Here is a 22288-nt window from a genome sequence, read left to right as displayed (position 1 = left end):
CCCCCAAAGAGAGTTCTTGTCACCAGTGCCGACCAAAGCATAATTTCTCGACACTCAATCAACAAAAGAATAAAACTGAAAATGCAGATGGAACGGGAAGAACTCTTCTGAAGACCAGAGAGAGACTGGTTCGCACAAACTCTGCAGGCATCATGAATGGAAAGAGCATTTCCATCTCCCCGGCTGCTGATAATTCACAAAGTCTCCCAAAGACAAAACCACAGTTGGCCCCCGTTTTGTTGGTTTCACTTAATTCTCTGACCCTGACTCTCGTGTGGCTAAAAGCATATCATAATCACAGTGAATTCTGCCTCTCTTCATTCCATTAAAGGAAACCCAGGCCATTTCAAACACCATCATCCCATCCGACCTTGATTTTACAATGCTTTTCACTGAAGATTAGAGTTAATGCTTTTCTGAGAGGTTTGTCACAAAAGGGAGCTTAATTGGGGCGCATTTTCTCCATCCACACATTTGTTCAAAAGCTTTACTTTTAGAAAGTGTGTTTGTCATGAATGATTCATGCTCTGTGGGTATAGATTATGAACTTGGAGAACCAGGTCACTCGGGGAAGAAAAAGATACCTTGGCTTTCTGGGGATATAACCATATCATTCAGTGGAGTGGATTGAATAGTGTCCCCCCAAATTTAAGTCCATGTTATAACTCTACCCATGAATGTGAACTTATTTGGAAATATCATCTTTGCGGATGTCATTAAGGCCCTCAAGATCGGATCATTCTGGACGAGGATGGACCCTAAATCCAAAATAAGTGTCCTTCAAAGAGAGAGAAGAGGGCCGTTTGAGAGACAGGGACACAGAGGGAATGACCATGTGAAGATAGAGGCAGAGGCTGAGACTCTCAGTCGGTCTCAAGCCAAGGAATGCCAAGAGGGCCAGCCGCCAAGAGAAGGCAAGAGAGAGGTCTGGAACAGATTCTCCCCAGAGCCTCTAGAAGGACCCAATCTGCTGACATCTTGACTTCTAGCCTCCAGAACTATGAGACAATACATTTATGTTGTTTTAAGCCAACAAGTTTTTAGCGTTTGCTAACGCAGCCCTAGGAATCTCATACACTTGGTGTCAATCTTTGATGTCGGAAGATTAATTGTGGAGTCCTTGGAACAATGGAGGACAGGCTCCAGTGTGCTTGTCAGAATGTAGGTTTTATATAGATTTTACTGGGAGAGAAAATTACAATGGTGGCTACTGTTTGTGTCTGCCCGATACCCATCAGCATCACACCCACCCCACCCCACAGGATAGACCATGGTCACAGTCACAGAGGTGGGAAAGCCTAAACTGAGCCAATCATAGCACCCATCCTTATGCATAAAGCAGAGCCAACAGCCCGTTCACAGAGCCCTTGTGATGCACCCTTCCGTGGGCTGCCTCTTCCATGGATGGTCATGGGGACCCAGAGAAAGGTGCCCCTTGGGAATGACATGACTAGGTTTACATGGCCCCAAGGAGTAGGAATTGAAGTTGATAAGACCTATCGGGGAGCGAGAGGCAGTTGTGGGGACCTTTGAGAACTGACTGAGGCCAGGAGCAAGGCAGTGGCAGCAGGAACGAAGAGGAGAGACAACATTCAAAGGATCATAGAAAGTCAGGGGTGCCTGGGTGGCTCAGTTGGTTGAGTGGCTGACCCTCGATCTTGGCTCAGGCTCATGAGATCGAACCCTTCACCGGGCTCAATGCTGATAGCACGAAGACTGCTTGGGATTCTCTCTCCCTCTCTCTCTCTCTCCCTCCTCTCTCTTTCTCAAAATAAATAAACATTAAAAAAAAAGTTAACACTAAAGACATGAAGTCCAACTGTGTGTAGAGAACAGAGGAAAGGAGGAGTCAAGGACACCTCACTAAAGTGGATTTTCAAGATCATTTAAGTTGGAATAGAGCCAAATTCCTTTGATGCTTTTGAGAGGTTTCCTCTACACATCTTGCGTGTGTTTAAAGAATGCAATTATGAGATTATATCCCTGACAATGACGGGAATTGAGCAATTCAGGAATTTGCAGATTCTGACAATCAAATACTTTAGGATACGAGCTAAGAAGAAGTGCATTCTGGAAGTTTTCTGTTCTATCACAGGCATTGCCTCCCAGGAGCAACCTTGTAAAAAAAATCTGTCAAGAAACCTCAGTGTTCTTTCCTAAGGCAGAAGTAAAAAAGAAAAAAATCTACATAGGAAATGTGAAGATTTTAGGGAGCTGAGAGTCTTCACAAACTACATACACGCCAAGGGTGCCTCTTCAACGCTCAAAGTGAGCAAAACCACAGGGGGCACCGTGCGCACGCGCGGAGAGGAGGGATGGCGGGAAGGAGGATGAGCTGGTGAAAGGACGGGGCCGGGGGCCTCACCCTCCAGAGCATATGCCCTCATGCGTGAAGTAGGGAAAGGCCAGGGAGGGTAACAGGGAGGCGTCTGCTTGCTCCCTATGGAGAGTTTAGCAGAAAGAGCAGCAGAGAACCCACAGAACTCACCCTCTGCGCGGAAGTTGGTGCCAATGTCTCTGGAGTCTTAGAACGTCCAAGTCAGAAAGAGCAAATCTTGGCGTTTTCGAAGTTTTAAACTTTTATGTATTTAACATGTAACACTGCCTTGAATGTGGGTTTCCAGGCAGATGCTTCCTGACTGGGGGCGGGGTGGGGGAAGGGGAGAAGGCCCATCAAAGTAATATAAAATGATGTCAGGAGAAGGCTCTGGTGATATACAGATGTTCAAAGATTGAGTTCCAAGGAGCCGAAAACTAGGTTTTTAGGGAGATGAAAGGGGCAGGGGGCGTGGGAGGAACCCCAGGGCAAGCGGGGCTTGGGTCCTTAGCTGATGTAGCACTCCCACTCTGGACCACTGAGCTGGATTCAGCTGCCGAGGTGTGTGGCTTTGATCTCCAGTATTAAAATATATTGGATAATTTCTCAACACTTAAGAACCTAGCTAATGCGTATAGAGCTAGAGATTTCAGGCTCCTTTTGACAAATCTGAAAGTCTGACAACGACAGACGCTTATTCCCACGAGTCAACAATCACAGGTGTGGAGGACAAGAGGCGACCTCGCCAGCTGGCTTCCGTCCCACCTCCCCGCCACCTCCAGGCCTGGTCTGGTTCACATTTGGCTTTGGGCCCCACGTGCTAGAGAAAAGTTGACGAGCTGAGAGACAGTCCGTGCGTGAGGGCGGGACTGGGGGTGGTCTCCATGCCCACATGTGGAAGGCTCTTGGGAGGCGACCATCTTCCCTAGCCCAAATGGATTCCAGCGTGCAACCTAGCATGGATCGGGTGCTCTCAACATTGTAGCTTTGGAAACTTCTGGAAGCAAGAAGATAGAAATGAGGACTGCCAACTCACAAGGGCTGCACACAATGGAAGCGGAGTGAGCCTCTCAACATGGTGTCCTCGGGGCGCTTACAGCCACATGGTAGCCAGACGGAGAGAAGAGCAGGGAACGGAGAGAAGAGCAGGGAACGGAGAGAAGAGCAGGGAACGGAGAGAAGAGCAGGGAAGCACAGAAAATGCTTGACGTTATCGGGAATAGGAGTGGGAGTCTGAAAACCAGCACAGAGGCAGGAACCTTGAGTTATTGACATTTAGATACGAAAACAAAGATGATGCCTGGACCTATCAGATGACAATTCAAAGCATTCTAAACTGTACATGTATTTAAACTAGTTCTCCTTTTTGGATTTTTATCCTAAAGCAATTCACACATGTGTCCAAAGCTTCCATTAAAATGATTGTTATTTACTATAACTTGTAGTGACAAAGAATTGGCAATGCTTTTTAAAATCTGCAACAGTCAGACACGGGAGAAGAAATTGCATCATCCGTCCAATAAATTCCATGTAGCCATTTAAATTCTCTACAAGAACTTATTCGGGATATTTCAATGCATGTCACAAAAAGTATATGCATGGCATAATGCCATTTTTATTAAAATTATAAACACACACAATGGGAATATATTCAAGTTTATACATTATGTGATTTTCCTATGGCTGCTGTAACAAATTACTACAAACAGGGTGGCTTAAGACAACAGGAATTTATTCTCTCACTGTTCTAGAGCCCAGAAGTCCAATAAGGTGGTTAAATGAAGGGCTAAAGTCAAGGTATCCGCAGAGCTGAGTTCCTTCCAAAGACTCTAGAAGAGACCCTTCCTTGCCTCTCTTCCAGCTTCCCGCGGCTGCTGGCTTCCTTGGCTGTGGCCACGTGGCTCCAACCTCTGCCAACCTCTGCCACTGTCTCAACATCTTCTCCTTTCCTGTGTGTCTGATCTCCTTCTGCCTCTCTCTTCTAAGGACCCTTGTGATTGGATGTAGGGCCCACCCAGATAAACCAGGATAAACTCTGTCAAAATCATTACCTTAATCAAGTCTATAAAGTCTCTTCTTCCTTGTCAGGTACAGTTAACATATTCCAGGGAGTAGGACGTTATTTCATCCCAAATATTTGGTCCTCCCAAATATTAAAAGGCATTTTCTTTCCTCATTCCTTCCCTGCTTTTCCTTAGAGTCAGCATCTGGTCACATCAGCAAGGGCAACGTATTTCAATCAGACTCAAATAAACAAAATATTTATGAATTCTGACTTCATATAAGACCTAGTGAGTATTTTTGCCGAGGAGCCAAAAACACAAAGACAAAAACAAAAACAAAAGACTAACAAACAGACAAGCAAAAGTACCAGAGCAAAAATCCATCTTTGTCCTTTAGAGTATTAAAAACTTTGTTCCAGGGGCACCTGGGTGGCTCAGTGGATTAAGCGTCTGACTCTTGGTTTCAGCTCAGGTCATGATCTCACAGTTGGCGAGACTGAGCCGCACCTCAGCTCTGCACTGACAGTGCGAAGCCTACTTGGGATTCTCTCTCTCCCTCTCTCTCTCTGCCTCTCCCTACTCATGCACACATGGGCTCTCTCTCTCTCTCTCTCTCAATAAATAAATAAATAAACTAAAAAATAAAAAATAAAAAAACCCAACTTTGTTCAACATTCAAGACTTAAGATATATATAAAAATAGAAACATACCATATTCCTGATTTCATCAAGTATGAAATTAGACGGTATATGCAGTGTAGATAATATAGAAAAACAATGAGATTTGAAAAATTCAAGAGAACGTGGGATGGACGGATGGACTTAAGTGATGAGAGTGAGCTCCTTGGGAAATGTAATTCAACACAGGCATGAAATATTAATAAAGATTAGGATTTATCAAAATAGCATAAACGAAGGCAGGGCTGTCATGATTTAGAAGAATTCTAGCAGATGGTTCTAAACTTCAAAAAAGGAGTTGGAAACTATGCATGTATGTATATATATGTATATGTATATAAAGAGAGAGAGAGAGAGAGAATAACTATTTGATAAGTGAGTGGGGGCCCAAATTCTGAAAGACCAGTACTGCTGGGGACATGATTTGGTCCCCACACTGAAACATACCATTAAAAACAGGAACTAAAGTTAGCAACACTCTCAGTTCTAAAAGGTGAGCAGTGACGTCGGCCATTCAATGATTCCTCTCAGATGAGGAATCTGGTTACAGCTCCAAAGAAGGGAAGGCACAAGAACAGAGAAAGGTAATGGAGAGAGTCCCCACCTGCTGCCATATTTATGTGCCAGAGCCTGAGTTAAATATAGGAGGAGATACACAGGCATTTTAAATAGGCTTCTGGACTTCAAGAGGTTTATAGTTCAGTAAGAAAGATATGACTAAACAGTATTTATGCAAATCATTATGTTATCAATGTGAGGAGAGGCAAATCAATGCCTTTAGAATTAGAGGTGGGAGAACCTGCGAGGCAGAGGAGGCTGTGTGGAGGAGGCAGAATGTGAAATGGCAGTTGTTTGAAAATTTGGAAGGAATAGAGAAGTAGAAAATTGATGATGGTGATAGCTAATTTTTATTTAATCCTATGCCAGACACAGGGCTAATATACTTTTTTAATTGTTGGGGAGAAAAATCTTTTCCTCTACCCTCTTCTGTTCAGTGCCTAGGGGTATGTGAATTAAACTGACAAAAGATGGATGAACAAGAAAAAAAGCACCCAATTTTTTACTAATACTTATGTGTATGGGAGTTCACCAAATAAAGGAATGAAACTTAAATAAATGGTTAGCCTTGGGGGCTTACATACCCTTTCAACAGAAGAAAGAGGGCTTGGGTTTGAAGGGATGATAAATAGTGGGGAAGTGGCTAGGAAATATATGGGGGAACCCATGGAAGATAAGGGCTATTTTCATAAGGTCTGTTTATGCAAACTCATCTTAGTGTTGACTCCTTGTGTTCAATGATAAGGGTTTGCTTTCTCTTCCTAGAAGAGGTGGGGGGCACCTTTCTCAAAGGGAAATTTATGTCCTGCTTTTAGGCAGATAAAGGCAGGGCAGAGAACTCTTTCTATATCACTCGATTCTCAATTGCCTTTAGCTCAAAATAGTCCTTCGGCCAAAGTGGCAAAAAGTTCGTTGGTATCTTCTGATCTCCTTCACAATAATTATGTGTAATCCTGATTCCACTGTGATGTAGTCATGATTGCCGCCTCTTTTTTTTTTTTATAGATGGGGAAACTGAGGAACAGGGAGGTTATGTTACAACAGGCGTGCCCGAGAAAAAGGTAGGGATTCACTCTGACTGGAAGGGCAGCACAAATGGTGTAGGTATCACTTGGGCAATTTCTTTCTTTTTTTTTAACCCTCCCCCACTTGGCCAATTTCAATATGACAGCCTGAAAAGCTTCTGAATGTGCTGCGCTCACTTGTTTATTTTTCAGAAGAACTTGATGGCTCTGTAATTCTTTAGCTGGTTCCTCTTCCTCTCATGTTGAAAACCATTCAAGGAGCATTTTCATCAATCAATAAAGCAAATAGAGCAGGTGAGGAACAGCAAGGAAACAAAACTCAAGAGGATTATAATGATGAGAGGAAATTAGAGAGAGTCCATTCTGGTACTTTCACGTACTGTATCTCCTAAAAAGAGAGAAAAAAAAAGATATATGTATATATAAAGTTGTATAAAAATAGGGCAGCGGTATGATAAGAGCCCATGTTATAGTTTCTTTTTCTGTCTAAACGTTGAACAGCACACTCCAATAGCCTAAGAAGAAAGAGAAGAAACTGTGTTTGCTCACAGAAAACACACACACTCTCAATCCCTTCACTGCTGAACCCCGTAGAACTAAAGAGTCATTAGCAACAAAGTATAGACTGGAAGGAAGCTCTTCAGATTTGAAATCACTGACACCAGCTGACCAGGGCACTTCAGAGAGTCCAAGATCAAGGACCTGGGCCCCCAAGTCCTCCAGCGGGTTTTGCTGTCTGTGACCAAAGGTGATTCTTGAAAACGTTGGCCCTGTCACCAGAACCTCCTCTCCAATGTGCTGCCAGAGAAGTCTATATCCATCCCTGCTTTCGGAAAACCATGCGACGCCTTCCCCTTGTCTCATTCAAGACAAGCGTGTTACTTGGGTACCTAGAAGCCACTGTGTTGACTCTAGGAAGATATGCCTCTAGATGCCACAGCTCTTGCCTTTAGGAACATCGTATTAGTGTTCCATTGTTCTGTAACATATTTCTCCAAACTCTGCAGCTTGAAACAATAACTCAATTATTAGCTTGCAGTTCTGTAGGTCGGTCTATGCCTGGGTTCTCTGCTTTGGTTCCTAAGACTGAAATTAAGGTGTTGGCTGGCTGTGTTCTCAGAGGGAGACTCTAGGGGAAATTCCTGCTTCCACACATACTCAGTTTGGGGGCAGAATTCATTCCTTTCAAGTTGTAGGACTGAGGTCCGCGTTTCCTTTCTGGCTGTGTTAGCTAGGGGCCACACTCAGCACCTACAGGCCATTCACATTCCTACGATGTGAGCCCTTCCATTTTCAAAGCCAGTGATGAGAAATCTCCCCCACATTGAACCCCTCTCCCTCTTGGATCTCTCTCACCAAGGAGAGACTAGACTGTCTTCAAGGTTCACCTGATTAGGTAAGGCCCACCAAGAATAAGTAGCCTCCCTTTCTTAAAGCCAACTGATTTGGGACCTTACTTGCATCTGCAAAACCCATTCTCAGCTCTCCTAGATCAGTGCTTGACTATACTGATGTAGAAATCTCCGGGGTTGTCTTAGATTCTGCTGACCATAAATATCTGAAAAATATTTATTGAATGTTGCCTGAATGAGGAAAAAAATGAAAAAAAAATTCTGGCACTTCTGTGGAATTATCCATCAGGGAAAGGCAGTATAGCTTTTTCATAATCTCATCCCATGGCTGCTTAGTGTTTCATTGTTTACAATGAAAAGAGCCTACACTCACATTAATTATTAGTTTGCTGCTAACAGCAGTTCTGTAAGACAAGCCCACAGGGCGAGGCGAATTATTCCTCCTCCCCAGAGCTGTGTTCTCCTAACTCCTGCTTCTTTCACCAAAAGAAATGACCGGTTCTTTAGGACCGATCTCAGACAAACTCTTTGGTGACATTGTCACCACGCGGAGGGGAGGGAGAGACGGGAGCATGGAATCAGGAGAGAGGGCCCAGGAGCAGGTTGGGCCTGGGGGGGCACTGGTTTGCTCCTGCCCGCCGTGTCTCTTAAAAAAAAAATAATGAATAAATGTTAAAAAAAAAATTAAACATGATGCGCCTGATTTCCCTCATCGTTTCATGCTGGTGGTTGAGTTCTGTGATGTATATAATCCCTCTAGCTACAGATTCTGTGCTTTTGGTTGGTTACCTGGACTCTATGAAAGTACTTCTTTCTGGCATTAATAACAATACGCGGCAGCCTTTTCAAATTCCTTCCTTTTTCTGAAGTGACCGCCCAACCAGAGCTTATGAAGCATTCAAGTCTTAACAAATAATTCACTGAATGCGCCTTTTTTTAGCACCGGTTGGAACAAACATCTATCCGTCAGAGGCTAATCGCCTGCACATGGGTAACAGCTACGTGTGCGTGGAAGGAAGCTCCCAAATGCCATTTCCATAGGATGCTACTGACCCAAACACGCTTCGTGGGAAATCGGGCATCGCACTTGCAAATCTGGCTCCTTCAAAAACCTTCCAAAGTCACCTGGTTGCATTTGACTCATGCGAACAAAAGCCTCCCCAAAAGTCCACGAAATAATCAACACAGAAAGACCAAACGTCAGGGTTATCAACTGTGCCCTTTTTGAGGTGTCCAACCAATCAGAGTGAACTGTAAATTCCTTCGGAAACAAGTACGTGTAATGGGATGTGTCCCACCCTTTGAGAAGAACAGTGGAGCTGATTCACAGAGCCACGCTCTTCTGTGATCCAAGCTTAATGAGTGGCATATGTTTTCAGTTTCATCAGGCCCAAAATCTTGGATTATCCTGGACTATTTTCTTCAACTCGCCGTAGTCTTCTTGGCTCTCCCTGCAGAAGATATCCAGAATCCAACCACCTCTCACCACCTTCTAGAATTTCCATATTCTGAGCCAACTGTGTCTTTCCCTGATGACCCCATTAATTAGCCTCCTAACAGACTTCACAGTTTCCAACTATGCCCCCATGGCCTCTTCCCAACATGTCAGTGACAGCACTTATCACCGCCGTCACCCTTCCCGCCCAGACCCTTCGATGGTTCCCCATTTCAGGAAAGAAGTACAGCCCAAGTTCTTAGAGGGTCCCTCACCCATCTCCTGCTGTTCTCCCCCTTCACCCATCAGCACCAACCACGGTCAGCAGCCCCATCTTAATCCTGAGCCCTCCGGCCAACCTCCCTGAGGTAGGGGTGTTCCCTCTACTGTAGTGTTCCTCTCTCAGACATCTTCTTGGCCAATTACCTCTTCCCCCTTCGGATTTTGCTCAGATTTCCTCGGTGAGTCTTAACCTGGCCTTTCCAGTCCTGCAACGTATCCCCAACCCCCAACCACCCTCACCCTTCTTACCTCAACTGGCTTGTTTTCATAGCATTCAGCCCCTTTAACATAAAGCATTTATTTAATGAGCGTTGTTTCATTCCTATCTCCTTCTACAGGAATGTAAGCCCCACGACAGCAGTCTTTGTTGTGTTTCGTGATGTATCCCAAACTCTAGAATCGGGTCAGGCAATTAAGACCTTCCCAGCGAAATTTAATCTGAGCCTCACGTACGTTAAAAATCAAACGGACCAATAAGTTATATACAGTCAAATGTGCTAACCTGAAATGTGCTCATTTAGACAGTGTTTTCTATGATCCTTCTTCTGAACTGTCCAGCAGTTATCCGGGAATGCATTCAGTCAACAAAACAGGATTCTAGCAAATCCCTAGAATACATTTGCGTTGCTTACACCAAGGAACCACCCTTACTGCCTTCTACACTATTATTATTATTATTATTATTATTGTTATTGTAGCCTCCCTACCACCAAGTGAGCACTCACTTTGTAGAACACAATGATCCCTTCCCTCCTCCCTATACATTTTAATTTATATATAAAACTATCTCGGAAATGGCCTATAGACTACTATAAGTTAAGACGCTTCCACTGGATCTGTCCCAATTCCAGAAGAGACAGAAGGTGCACACAACTCAAGATGAGCCGGAGATAGGAGAGGACGGGCAGGGTGTGTTTCTCCACGGGGACCCCACAGAACGGGGGCTGGGAGCCTGATGTTACCTCTCTACTCTTCCTCCGCACCCTGCTGGGCTCCCTGCCCGCTGAACCCCACCAGGATCAGAGCCAGAGGGTCCATTGAGGCAATCGTCAGGGCTCATTCTCCAAGAGCCTAGAGCATCAAGGAGGATCGAGAGGCAAAGGAAAGGAAACGGCCCACCGAAAAAGAAGCTTGATCCACAGTAAAAAGATTCGAGCATCAACTCTGCCAGTGGGTTTCAGAATTCAGAACATAATTTATATCATCATGTAGCAGCCATAGGCCTAGGTATATACTGCTTTTCATAGCACACACTTCTGAAAACTGGCACTTCGACTTCCCACCCACCCAAACAACAACTCATTTTATTCTGTTCTATTCTTTATCTTTCCATGCTGTTTGCAGCCCGGTTAAATCGACTTCACACCCCACTGGTGGGCAAGTTGCTGGTCGAGGCTGAGCCTTCCACTTAAAAAGTACAATCTCCAGGCCCCGGTGAGGTGAAGGGGCTTATCCAAATTTATAATATATGTGATTGGAAGGCCGTGGGTGTGTACGTGTGTACGTTTATTGAAAAGAAAAACACTCAGCTCATTTCATCCCTCCAAATGTTCTCTTCCAAACCACACGCATATCAGCATGTTTTGAAAGGTTTTTAGCAAGGCAGGTGTCAGGTAACACGTCAATTTCATGACCAGCGAGATAAACAAAGTCCTCCTTGTACTGAGAAGGGAGGAGCTTGGGGTGGGGGGTGGAGGGTTGAGGCCATGACCCCTCATATGGGGGGAGCTACTTGGGATCCCACACAGACGTCCTCGGGAGGGATGGCCGTGAGCCTGGGCACATCGTCCACCCCCCCCCCCCCCCCCCCGTGTGGCAAGGTGTCTATGCTGCTCGGGAAGGACCCTTGCTGGACACTAGGAGGGTGGCGGATGACAGCTTGCCCATGTGAGCCCGGGATGTGTGTTGCATGTGGCTGACAGTTGTGCGGGAAGCTGTTCTGCCCTGAACCAGTTCATCCCGGAGAAGCTCCCTGTGACGACTTTGAAAGTAGCAGAACCCGTTCCCCCTTTGGCAGGACTCTGCGCCTTTCGCTCATTTCAAGTCAAGACTAATATCCCTAATGATTTTGAAGGGCCATAAATGATTCCTTTATGCCCGGCTGGGGGTTGGCCAGAGTTCCACTTGCAACCCACAACATACACGCACGTTCCACAGAAAAATAAATACCGGTGTAACCATGTGGACGCCGGGCCTCGGAACATGGCCATTTTCTAAGTAGGCATTTAAAAAGCAACTTTGTTATTTTGGCATCTGCCTTTGAAAGCGGGCTTTCTGTATCTCTGGTGTTCTGTTTCCATTGGGGGGTGGTGTGTAAGGGGGGAACAAACCCTTAACTCTTTCAACGGGTGTGAGAGCTGACGGATATTTAAGAAAAGACTTAGGTCAGGAGAAAATGCATCACGCCCTGCTTGCTTCGAATGAAGCAAGCCATGGAATGAAGAAATCTGTCCTCGGCAGAAAACTCCGGGCCCTTCGCCCGTGATGTCTGCCTTAGGCTCCATCTACCCGGCAGTGGTGTTTCTTCCCCGTGTTCCCAGCATATCTGAGGGTCTCCTGCGTGCGAGGCTCTGAGTGTGTTGGAAGCATGTATCCGTGTGAACACATGTGCACACACATATGCACACGGACATGTGCATGTGTGCTATGGGAGATGGGGAGAGGCTGAGGTAAATAAAACTCAGCCAGTGCTTTAAGGAATTTCTATTTCCAATGCTGAAATGAGACAGAACAGATGAAAAGCGAGCGCATAATCCAAGGAAGCGATGAATGAATGAATTTCAGAGGCTGGTCATGGCACAAGGCAGCCCCACATGTCCTGACTCCAACGTCAGACCCTTCCAACCTCCCTTTGCCTCTTACTCATCAATGCCAGGTCAACAAGATAAATGCTTGCAACTTTGTTTCCTTAGCACCAAAGCAATGGCCAGAGGGGTTAACAACAGCAGCTGCGTGTGCAGGGTCTGGCATCTCATAGCATTGACCATGCCCGAGATACACACACTGCTCCTTGTGCTGAACACCCGACCTTGACCTGAAGTGTGCTTTTCACCACCCTTGGTCACCCAACTGTACCTGGAGAGTAATCCGAGAGTTTTTCCACACGTCATTCTGTGAAAAACGTATTTACTTCCTAAAAAGAACTAGTGAAATTTTAATCTTGAGATAGTTTTAGATTTACAAACAAACCTGGAATGATAGGAGAGTTTCTGTATACTCCATACACAGTTTTCCCCATGGTTAACATGCTGTATTACTACTCAAGCTTGTCACAACTGATGACCCAACATCGATACATTCTTAGGAACTGAAGTCCTTACTTTATTCAGACTTCTCTAGCGTTTTCCTAATGTCCTTTTTCTGTCGGTACATCAGCCAAGACACCACAAGAGGCACGGTCATCGTGTCTCCTTAGGTTCCTCTTGGCCACGACATTTTCTCAGACCCTCTTTGGTTTTGATGACCTTGACCTTTCTGGGGAAGTGTTGGTCAGGTACTTTAAAGGATGTCCCACAACCTGGCTTTGTCGGATCTTTTTTCTCATTACTAGACTGGGTGTTGAATTCACCTTTGGGCATGTAAATATAAATAGTGCATTGAAAGATACACACGGTCTATGAAGTTTGGATAGTGAGAACCGATAGATGCTGCACAAGGAACACGTTTCTTGCACGGGACATATCCATGCATAGAGTGACTCACTGACTCAGTGTAAACGATGCTGCGTGTGGTTCCTTAGACCCATATGAAAAACAGATTTCAGCTACCTTAGGTGCATCTGATAGTGTCCTTATTTTTTTTTTAATTTTTTTTTAACGTTTATTTATTTTTGAGACAGAGAGAGACACAGCATGAACAGGGGAGGGGCAGAGAGAGGGAGACACAGAATCGGAAGCAAGCTCCAGGCTCTGAGCCGTCAGCCCAGAGCCCAACGCGGGGCTCGAACTCGCAGACCGCGAGATCGTGACCTGAGCTGAAGTCGGACGCTTAACCGACTGAGCCACCCAGGTGCCCCAAGATAGTGTCCTTGTTTTAGCACAACAAATAAATAGCTTTAGTGCCAGCCGTGTATATCATTCGGTATGGGCTATAAGCTTTAACAGACAACCCACATTTTTCAGTGACAGACCAAAACCGAATTATATGTATCACTCATGCCAGAGATAAACTTAAGGCCTCCGGGTGGGGCTATGCTTCTTCCAGTGGTGGCTTGCAACTCCAGGCTTCCCTCTTCCAGAATCTACCATCCCCTAGACTTTATACCTCTTATCCGCATTAGTTAGTGCACCAGAGGAGAGAGGAAGCGTGGAGAATGAAGTGAGAGGTTAGGGGCCAGACCTAGAGGTGTCAGGCATCACTTCTGCCCACGTTTCATTGGCCAGAGCTCCGACACATAACCCCACCCAACTGCAAAGGAGGCTGGGAAATGTAGTCTAGCTATGGTGGCAGGAGAAGAAAGAATCGGGAAAATATACGAACACACAACAGCCTCTGCCATCCTATGAGGTTACGTCACATAAAACCCTCAGTAGATAAAAGGGGATAAATGACTTTCAAGATATATGCTGTTTTTTTCTTATACACATCCCTGTTCAGGTTGTGTTGAAGATCTTTTGAGGTTATAGTATCTTCTGCATAGAGGCTTCCATTATAATGTGGATATTTCCTTACATGCTGAAATCTGTCCCTTTTTTAAATTTTTTATTTATTTATTTTGGAGAGAGAGCATGAGTCGGGGAGAGGGAGGGAGAGAGAGGGAGACACAGAATCCGAAGCAGGCTCCAGGCTCTGAGCTATCAGCACACAGCCTGACGCGGGGCTCGAACCCACGAACTGTGAAATCATGACCTGAGCCGAAGCTGGATGCTTAACCGACTGAGCCGCTCAGGTGCCCTGAAATCTGTCCCTTAACACAATATAAGAGGAGCAAAGGGGTAGAAATTGGGGTAAATTATCACATCAAAGAAAAGCCTTTACCCTAAATACATGTAAAATTATTACAACACATGACCGAAAGAAATGGCTCCCATTATCTACATTTTATAGAAATAGGGACCAAGCAGAGACCCGTAAGAGAAAACTGAACCTGAAAGCATACCTCAATCCAAGGTTAAATTCCATATATACCTTTATAGAAAAGAATGAAGTGAGTCTTTCCCAAATAGGCCTATTCTCTCTTTCATTTTTTTAATGACCTTCCTCAATCTGAGCTATAGTATGTCTGGATGCTAATTGTCTAGTGGTCTAGACAGTGATGATATTATGACCAAGTTATGCACAGATAATCACTGTGTCACTGTTTTCAGTGCTGCCTACACATATGCTTCACTGAACAGACTTGGCATGTGCGATTATTCTCTTGATATTTATTTTCACCATTTAAGTCGAGAATGCTTACTTAATCAAACTGTCTGGTGAACTGAGCTTTTTTTTTTAAACGATTCAAATGAAATATGAGAGTCTTGAAGCAAAAAGAAAAAAAGTCACGTTAATGTACTTTGAACATTTACGTGTGCTGGGGCAATCCACCTATGATATCTTTCTTGCTTTGTTCACCAGGGTCAGATCTTGCCCAAGACTCCCCAATGCCGTAACTACAAATCGACCTCACCTCAAAGCCACGCTGATAAGGAAGACCCAGGAATTTCTGGAGATGTCTTTCAGTTATGCAGCATGAGGCTTTGTAATGGAGTTTCATGTGCCCCCCACGGCCCACCCGGTCCCATGCACAGCTTGCAGTGAAACAGGCAAACTACCTGGCTCTTCAGTGTTTTTAAAAGGAAACACTCGTTTTTAAAAACCGCCGTCTTGAGGAAGAAGGGCCGTGATGTTACGACATCGCTTGAACCCACCTGAAGGGGGAGACTTGGAAATCAATGCAGAAATGAAAAACAACATGGTTTAGAAAGTAGGAGGATGTTCCAGACACAGCGGATAACAAGGTTTATATTTGGCACGGAAAGAGAAAATGATCAAAGGGTCCTGGAAGAAGTTTGTTTGGCCAAGGAAAAGACAGTCTGAGAGTAACAGGCAGACACGAAGGCAAAGGGGGGGGGGGTTGTTGATACAGCATGACTTTGGGGAGAGTGTCAAGGTTCTGCTGGGCTGCCTTCCATGCTACTTCCACCGTTGTAACCGCCCCTGTGGCCAATGTATTGCTTACCGAGGGCCCCGCGGCATGAAAGTCTATGGCTGCGTGGGGTAAAATAGAACCTTCCTCCACTTCGATGACTTCAGCCTGCTTTCTCTCTCACGTAGAATGGAGACAAGACACTCCACAGATGAATTTAAAATTCATCTGTGCTGGTTCTGAGCTCAGACACCTGTCAGGACAGCTGGGGTAGACCCGTAACGGGAGGGCAGGGAAGGGGGGGGAGAGGCGGAGACAATCAGGAGTCAAGAAGTTTCCACAGTCCGTTGGAAGGGTGGACACAGCTCACTGATGGCAAGTTTGCCTTGCTTCCTCACCCTGAGTGAAGCCAGCTCTTCCAAATGTACTGAGTCAAACTCTGCGCCCCCCCCCCCAAACCCCGCCACCAAAATAAGATATGTTCTCACAGAACCTCACAGAACAGGACTTCGGGAAATGGGGTTTTGCAGATTTAATTAAGGATCTCAAGACAAGATCATCTTGTGTTTAGGATGAAACAAATCTAATGACAGGTATCCTCGCAAGAGAATGGCAGAGGGAGATTTGGGACCCAGAGACACGAGGCCATGAGAAGAGGGAGGCTGAGGCAGGAGGGGTGCCCCTATGACCTTCAGTCACCAGCAGCCAGGCAGAGGCAAGGGACAGATTCTCCCTCAGGGCCTCCGCAGAGAAGCAGCCTTGCAGGCACCTTGATTTCAGACTTCCAGCCTCCAGAATGGCGAGCGAATAAATCTGTTGTTTTAAGTCACCACGTCTGTAGACATTTGTCACCGCAAACCCCAGGAAACTCATACCCCAGAGACGAAACACTGGCTGGTGCTCACGTCTGTGTCCGGACACCGTCCCATCCTCAAAGTACTGCTTTTACTTGAACTCGGGGAAAATACACGGAACGCGAGAGTTACATCTTACTCGGTTTTAGCCGTTCAACGAAGGGGCGTTAAGGTCAGCGCCAGTCTCCTGTGTCCATCGCTGCCACACATCCCCAAGATGTTATGAAAACATCTTCCCAGAGACTCTTGGCCCGTTAAACACGGACTCCCCATTCCCGTCTCCCCCAGCGCCTGGCAACCACCTTTCTCCTTCCCGTCTCCGAATCGGACTCCGCTAGGGACCCCATGTAAGTAGAATCATGGACTCTCTGTCCTTTCGTGTCTGGCTTCTTCCACTTGGTGTGGGATCTTCAAGGTTCGTTCATGGCGTAGGGCATATCAGCGCTTTGCTCCCTCTGAAGCTTAAATTAGATGTATTATATATATGCCACATTTTCTTTCTCCACTCGTCTGACGATGAACACCTGGGCTGCCTCCACGTTTCAGCTATTGTAAATAATGCCGCTGTGAACATGGGTACACAAATAGTTCCTCGTCCTCAAAACTGTCACATTTCTTCTTTGTTACGTCCCCTGAACTTCTTCATCTCTTCTCCCCCCCCCCTTTTTTTAAAGTTTATTTATTTGTTTTGAGAGACAGAGAGAGAGAGAGAGAGAACTCACAGGAGTGAGGGAGGGGCAGAGAGAGAGAGAGAGAGAGAGAGAGAGAGAGAGAGAGAGAGAATCCCAAGCAGGCTCTGTGCTGTCAGCGCCGAGCCCCATGTGGGGCTCAAACCCACGAACCGCGAGGTCATGACCTGAGCTGAAGTCAAGAGTTGGACGCTCAATTGACTGGGCCACCCAGGTGTCCCCATCTCTTTTCTCTTTCTAAATGGAGTGATCCCTGGACCGGGCCCCCTGTTCCTCAGTAATGCCCTTGTCAGGACAGTTCTTAGCAGTGAGGGCTTCAGGGTTTCTATAGAGACATCTAAGAGAGACTTGGCTTGGGGGGACAAAAATCGCTGGGTGGTGGAGGTGGGGGGAGGGGAGGGAAGCAGGGCCGGGGGCTTTGTCAGGGCCGCATTTGCCAGCCCCCTCCATGTTTTCACTGGGGACGCAAGCTACGGATCAATAAAAATAGCTAAGTCTGTTAAAGAGGTCTACTTACATGAGACCAAGAAAGCATCAGTGACCCATAAGGAGGGTCACTGCCTTTCTTTGGGGTGACTTGGGGGTCTCATGGGGCTTTAAGCTGGGTCCTCCCCTCCCTCCTTGGCGTTTATCCTCAGTTAAAGGTAACTGTCAAGTTTATCATAGCAGGGACACTTTGGGGAGTAAGAGAGGAGGCACTGGGATCATGTAGGCAAAGGGCTGTGTGTTTACTTTGCCAAGACTCAGGGCCGCACCATCCCCTCTGCCCTCGGGGACCCACAGCATCTTGGTTACACCCATCCTGGGATTCACAGCCTATAATAGCTCCAAACCTATATTTTGTGATATAAAGTCCCAAGCCACTCCAAGACATGGGATATACATGGTGCCCAAGCTAAGGATGTACCATATGAAACGCACCCTGCCTACCTTGTTCTCCCTATTTATTTTCTTCCTGAAAATGACAGGCATAGCTGATGGGAACCAATGTACCTCTCCAAACCAAAAATCTATCCTTCATTATATCACTTGTGAAGAGTCAAAAGTTGTTTTATTAGCCAATTGTATGTTTTCCTTCTTACAACGTTTTTCTTTTGGGGAATCCAGTTTTTGCTGGCCTGAAGGACACCCCATACAGACAGCACATAAATTCTGTGCTAGGAATACCAAAAGCTTACCTCTGAAGGGGGAAAATTCTAGCTTCTATTTATTTATAGTACTTTTTTCCCTCAACAATCGCTGTTCTCTATAATTTAAATGTCTGCAAAAATAGCGGTTATGTAAACATTAATGCATAAAAAACTATCATTTTGATATAGCCTGCAAATCCTGGAAGCCGAACATTAAGGAATCATGAGATTTTTTTTCTGTCTAAGCAAGGGGCGGGAGTTCACAATCTTTTTATCCCTAAAATGTACCCTTCCAAGCTTTTCAAGTTCAAATTGTTCAGCAGGCCTGAATTGCCATTAGCATTGCGTTTTGGCAAATGTTCATTTTCCTTCTGCCTCCAGTAACAGGCTCCCATGATAAACTTGTGTCTTTTATTTCTGTATTTGCTGATTTTCCAGCGTTAAGCATGGAGTCTTCTTTTCCCGTTCAACATGAAAGTTACATTTCTAATCATAATATAATAAATATATGCAACCCAGCAAGGCTAGCTTTGGAAAGTGTACTATCAGGGCACCTTGGTGGCTCAGCCGGCTAAGTGTCTGACTCTCGATTTCAGTTTAGGTCAAGATCTCACAGTCAGTGAGTTCAAACCCGGCCCTGCGCTGACAGGGCAGAGTCTGTTTGGGATTCTCTGTCCCTCTTTCTCTGCCCTTTCCCAACTCCTCTCTCTCAAGATAAGGAAGTAAGCATTAAAAAAAAAACAGAGGAAAAGAAAAAGTGCTATCAAATAAACCCAACGATCATAAATTCATAGATATGTACCCACCGTGGGGGAAAGGTCTTTATGTTCAGAGTAGAAATTCTTTCTCAGGAAAGTTCATGAAATTATATTAAGACTGATGTACTTCTAGAAGGCATTAGACCAAGAACAGAAAAAGTCAAATGGAGACGTATGTGCCTGCTGGGGAGAGGAGAGGAGATGGTAGAGAAACTTACAAAAGCCAAAGCACAGGTAAGTTGCTTACCTGTGGGTATCAGGACCCCAGCCTCACACAGATCCCTCACCATGTCCTCAAAGCTCTATACTCAGCAATGGCCCATAGGCTGGCCTTACATCCAAGCATGCTTGCCTCTCTGAAATCTGTGAGCTTATCCAAAGCTACAGATTCTTAGGATGGGCCCCTCTGAAAACCCCAGATGCCCTCAGCTCTTATCACCCAAGAGACACAATACATTTAAGGAATTGTACCTTCTGTATGACGGGCTCTTGAACTCAGTGACTGAGTCCATGGTCCCTGGTAGCAATGACAATTATATAACCACTCTTTGCATCTGCCTTCATCGAGCTCCTACCGTGTGTAAGACACTGTGTGAGACAAAATCTTTTACCCCAAAGAGCGTATAGTCTAATGGGAGGGGACTGAGAAACAACATTCAGAGGGAGGTGAGGAGGGCTAGTTTTGCCCAGGGAAGTGGGAAAAGCATCCTAGGAAAGGTGCCCTTTGAATTGAATTGAAGAAGATGAGCAAGACAGCTCAAACATCAGGCAATGAAGGAGAACATTCCATACTTACTGGTGGGAAACCCAGAGGTCAACTGCTTGGACTCTTTGGAGAAGAGTAAGTAAGCTTCTGTGAGGTGAGCTAAGGAGGCACTGAGTGGGAAAAGAACAGAGTCCAGGAAAGGTTGACAGGAGCCAGACTATATAGCTTGATAAGCATTTCCTAAGTAAATAAATGGATAAATGAATTCATTTTTTAAAAAAAGATCCCCCCCCCTGAAGTATTTTGAAAACAACATTCAATGGTATAAGAGATAGCTTATTTGTTTGTTTATTTATGTTTTTTGGTGGGTGTTAGGAACTGAATGTTTGTGTCCCTCCCCAAATTCATATGTTGAAGCCCTACCGCCCAATGTGATGGTATTTGGAGGTGGGGCTTTGGGAAGTACTTAGTGCTAGATGAGGTCATGAGGGTAGAACCTCAGGATAGGATTAGCGCCCTTATAAAGAGAGAACCAGAGTGCTGATTCTCTGTCCCTCCCCTCCTTCCCACCCAGCAAGAAGGCGGCCATCTACAAGCCAGAAGAAAAACCCTCACCAGGAACTGAACTGGCTGGCACCTTAATCTCGGACTTGCAGCCTCCAGGACTGTGGACGATACATGTCTGGAATGTTAGTCACCCAGTCTCTGGTTTTTGTTCTGACAGCCTAAGAAGGCTAAGACAGTGGGCTATTTTTTTTTTAAATAATATTTTGAAATTGTTAACACCAAGTTTTATGCAGAGGATTTGGGAAGCAAAGTTGCCACATAGCTGAAATATTTCCACAGCTGAACCTATGACTTTTCTGAAGACCACAAGATAAAAGATCATACTGTTTAATAGCTTGGAAACCATTTATAGGAAGAATGAACTTGCTAAAAAAGAGCACCAATTTTTGTTTAATTATAAAATAGACACGAGAAATGCGGCTGAAAAAACAAACTGAAATATAAAAGGAAGCAGTGACCCATATTCCTTAGACCACAGGTCATTTTCCAGGAAATGGGAAGTAATGAGACTTCAGTAAATACTGGGTTGAACCAGGTCAAAGTGCCATTTTGGTAGCCAGAACTATGGGTTTTCCATACATCAAGCTGGGACACCAGCGGGGCGTCTTACAGCTCAACTCAGTTGTGACCCTATCTACCTAGAGGGAGCGTCAGATCCCATAGGCCTACAAGACTGTGCCTCCCCCACTCCAGATGCCATTTATAAGTCCAGGTCGTCATCTGTACGTCTGACCTTCTGGCTTCAAATCACAGGTCCTCACGACCCCCTGCTTGGGTTCAAATAGTTTGCTAGCGTGGCTCACAGAACTCAGGAAACCAGTTTACTTACGAGATCACTGGTTTATTACAACACATAGTAAAGGATGCAAATCAACAACCAGATAAAGAGATACATAGGGAAGGGTCCACAAGGATCCCAGAGACAAGAACTTCTGTCTCCTGGAGTTTGGGATATGCCACCCTCTCCGCCTAATGGATGGGCTCCGGTCCACCCACCTAGAAGCTCTCTTACCTTTGTAGTTCAGGGATTTTTATAAGGCTTCGTCCCATCAGCATGATTAAATCCTTGGCCAATGGCGATTGATCTCAAGCTCCCTCCCGGGAGGTGAGGGGTGGGTGTTGAAATTCCCAATCATCTGATCACAAGTTTGTTTCCCCAGCAACTAGCTCCCACTGTTAGGTTACCTGACGGTGTTCCAAATATCACCTCATTAACAAAAACTCTGATGTGGCTGAAGGAGGTTTGTTATGAGCAACAAAAATACTCAGCCATAAAAAAGGATGAAATCTTGCCCTTTGCAAAGACATGCAAGGAGCTAGAGTATTACAGCATGTGAAATAAGTCTGTCGGAGAAAGACAGATGCCATACGATTTCACTCATATGTGGAATTTAAGAAACAAAACAAAGGAGCAAAGTGGGGTGGGGGGGTGGGGGGAGACACAAACTAAGGAACAAGACCCTTAACACACTGATGGTCACCAGAGGGGAGGTGGGTACAAGGACGGGTGAAATATGTGATGGGGATTTAGGGGTCACTTGTTGCGATGAATACTGGGTGTTGTATGTAAGTGTTGAATCACTATATTGTACACTTGAAACTGACATTACAACGTGTGTTATCTAACTGGAATTTCAATAAAAACTTAAAAAAAAATTAGATGTTCCTTTCACTTGTATCTCCCTCTTCATTTAGGAGATTCTAAAAGTTTTAGGAGCCCTGTGCCAGGACAGAAGGTGAAGACCAAATATGTATTTCTTGTTATAAATCACAATGTCACACATAAAGTTTAACCTAATTCTAAATGGTGATATTGCTGTAATTAGAGTCTTCACATATGAGTTTTATGTAATTTATCACATTT

The sequence above is a fragment of the Panthera uncia genome, chromosome C2 (assembly GCF_023721935.1).
Source record: "Panthera uncia isolate 11264 chromosome C2, Puncia_PCG_1.0, whole genome shotgun sequence".
In the NCBI taxonomy this organism is placed as follows: Eukaryota; Metazoa; Chordata; class Mammalia; order Carnivora; family Felidae; genus Panthera; species Panthera uncia.
This window is presented reverse-complemented; position numbering follows the sequence as displayed.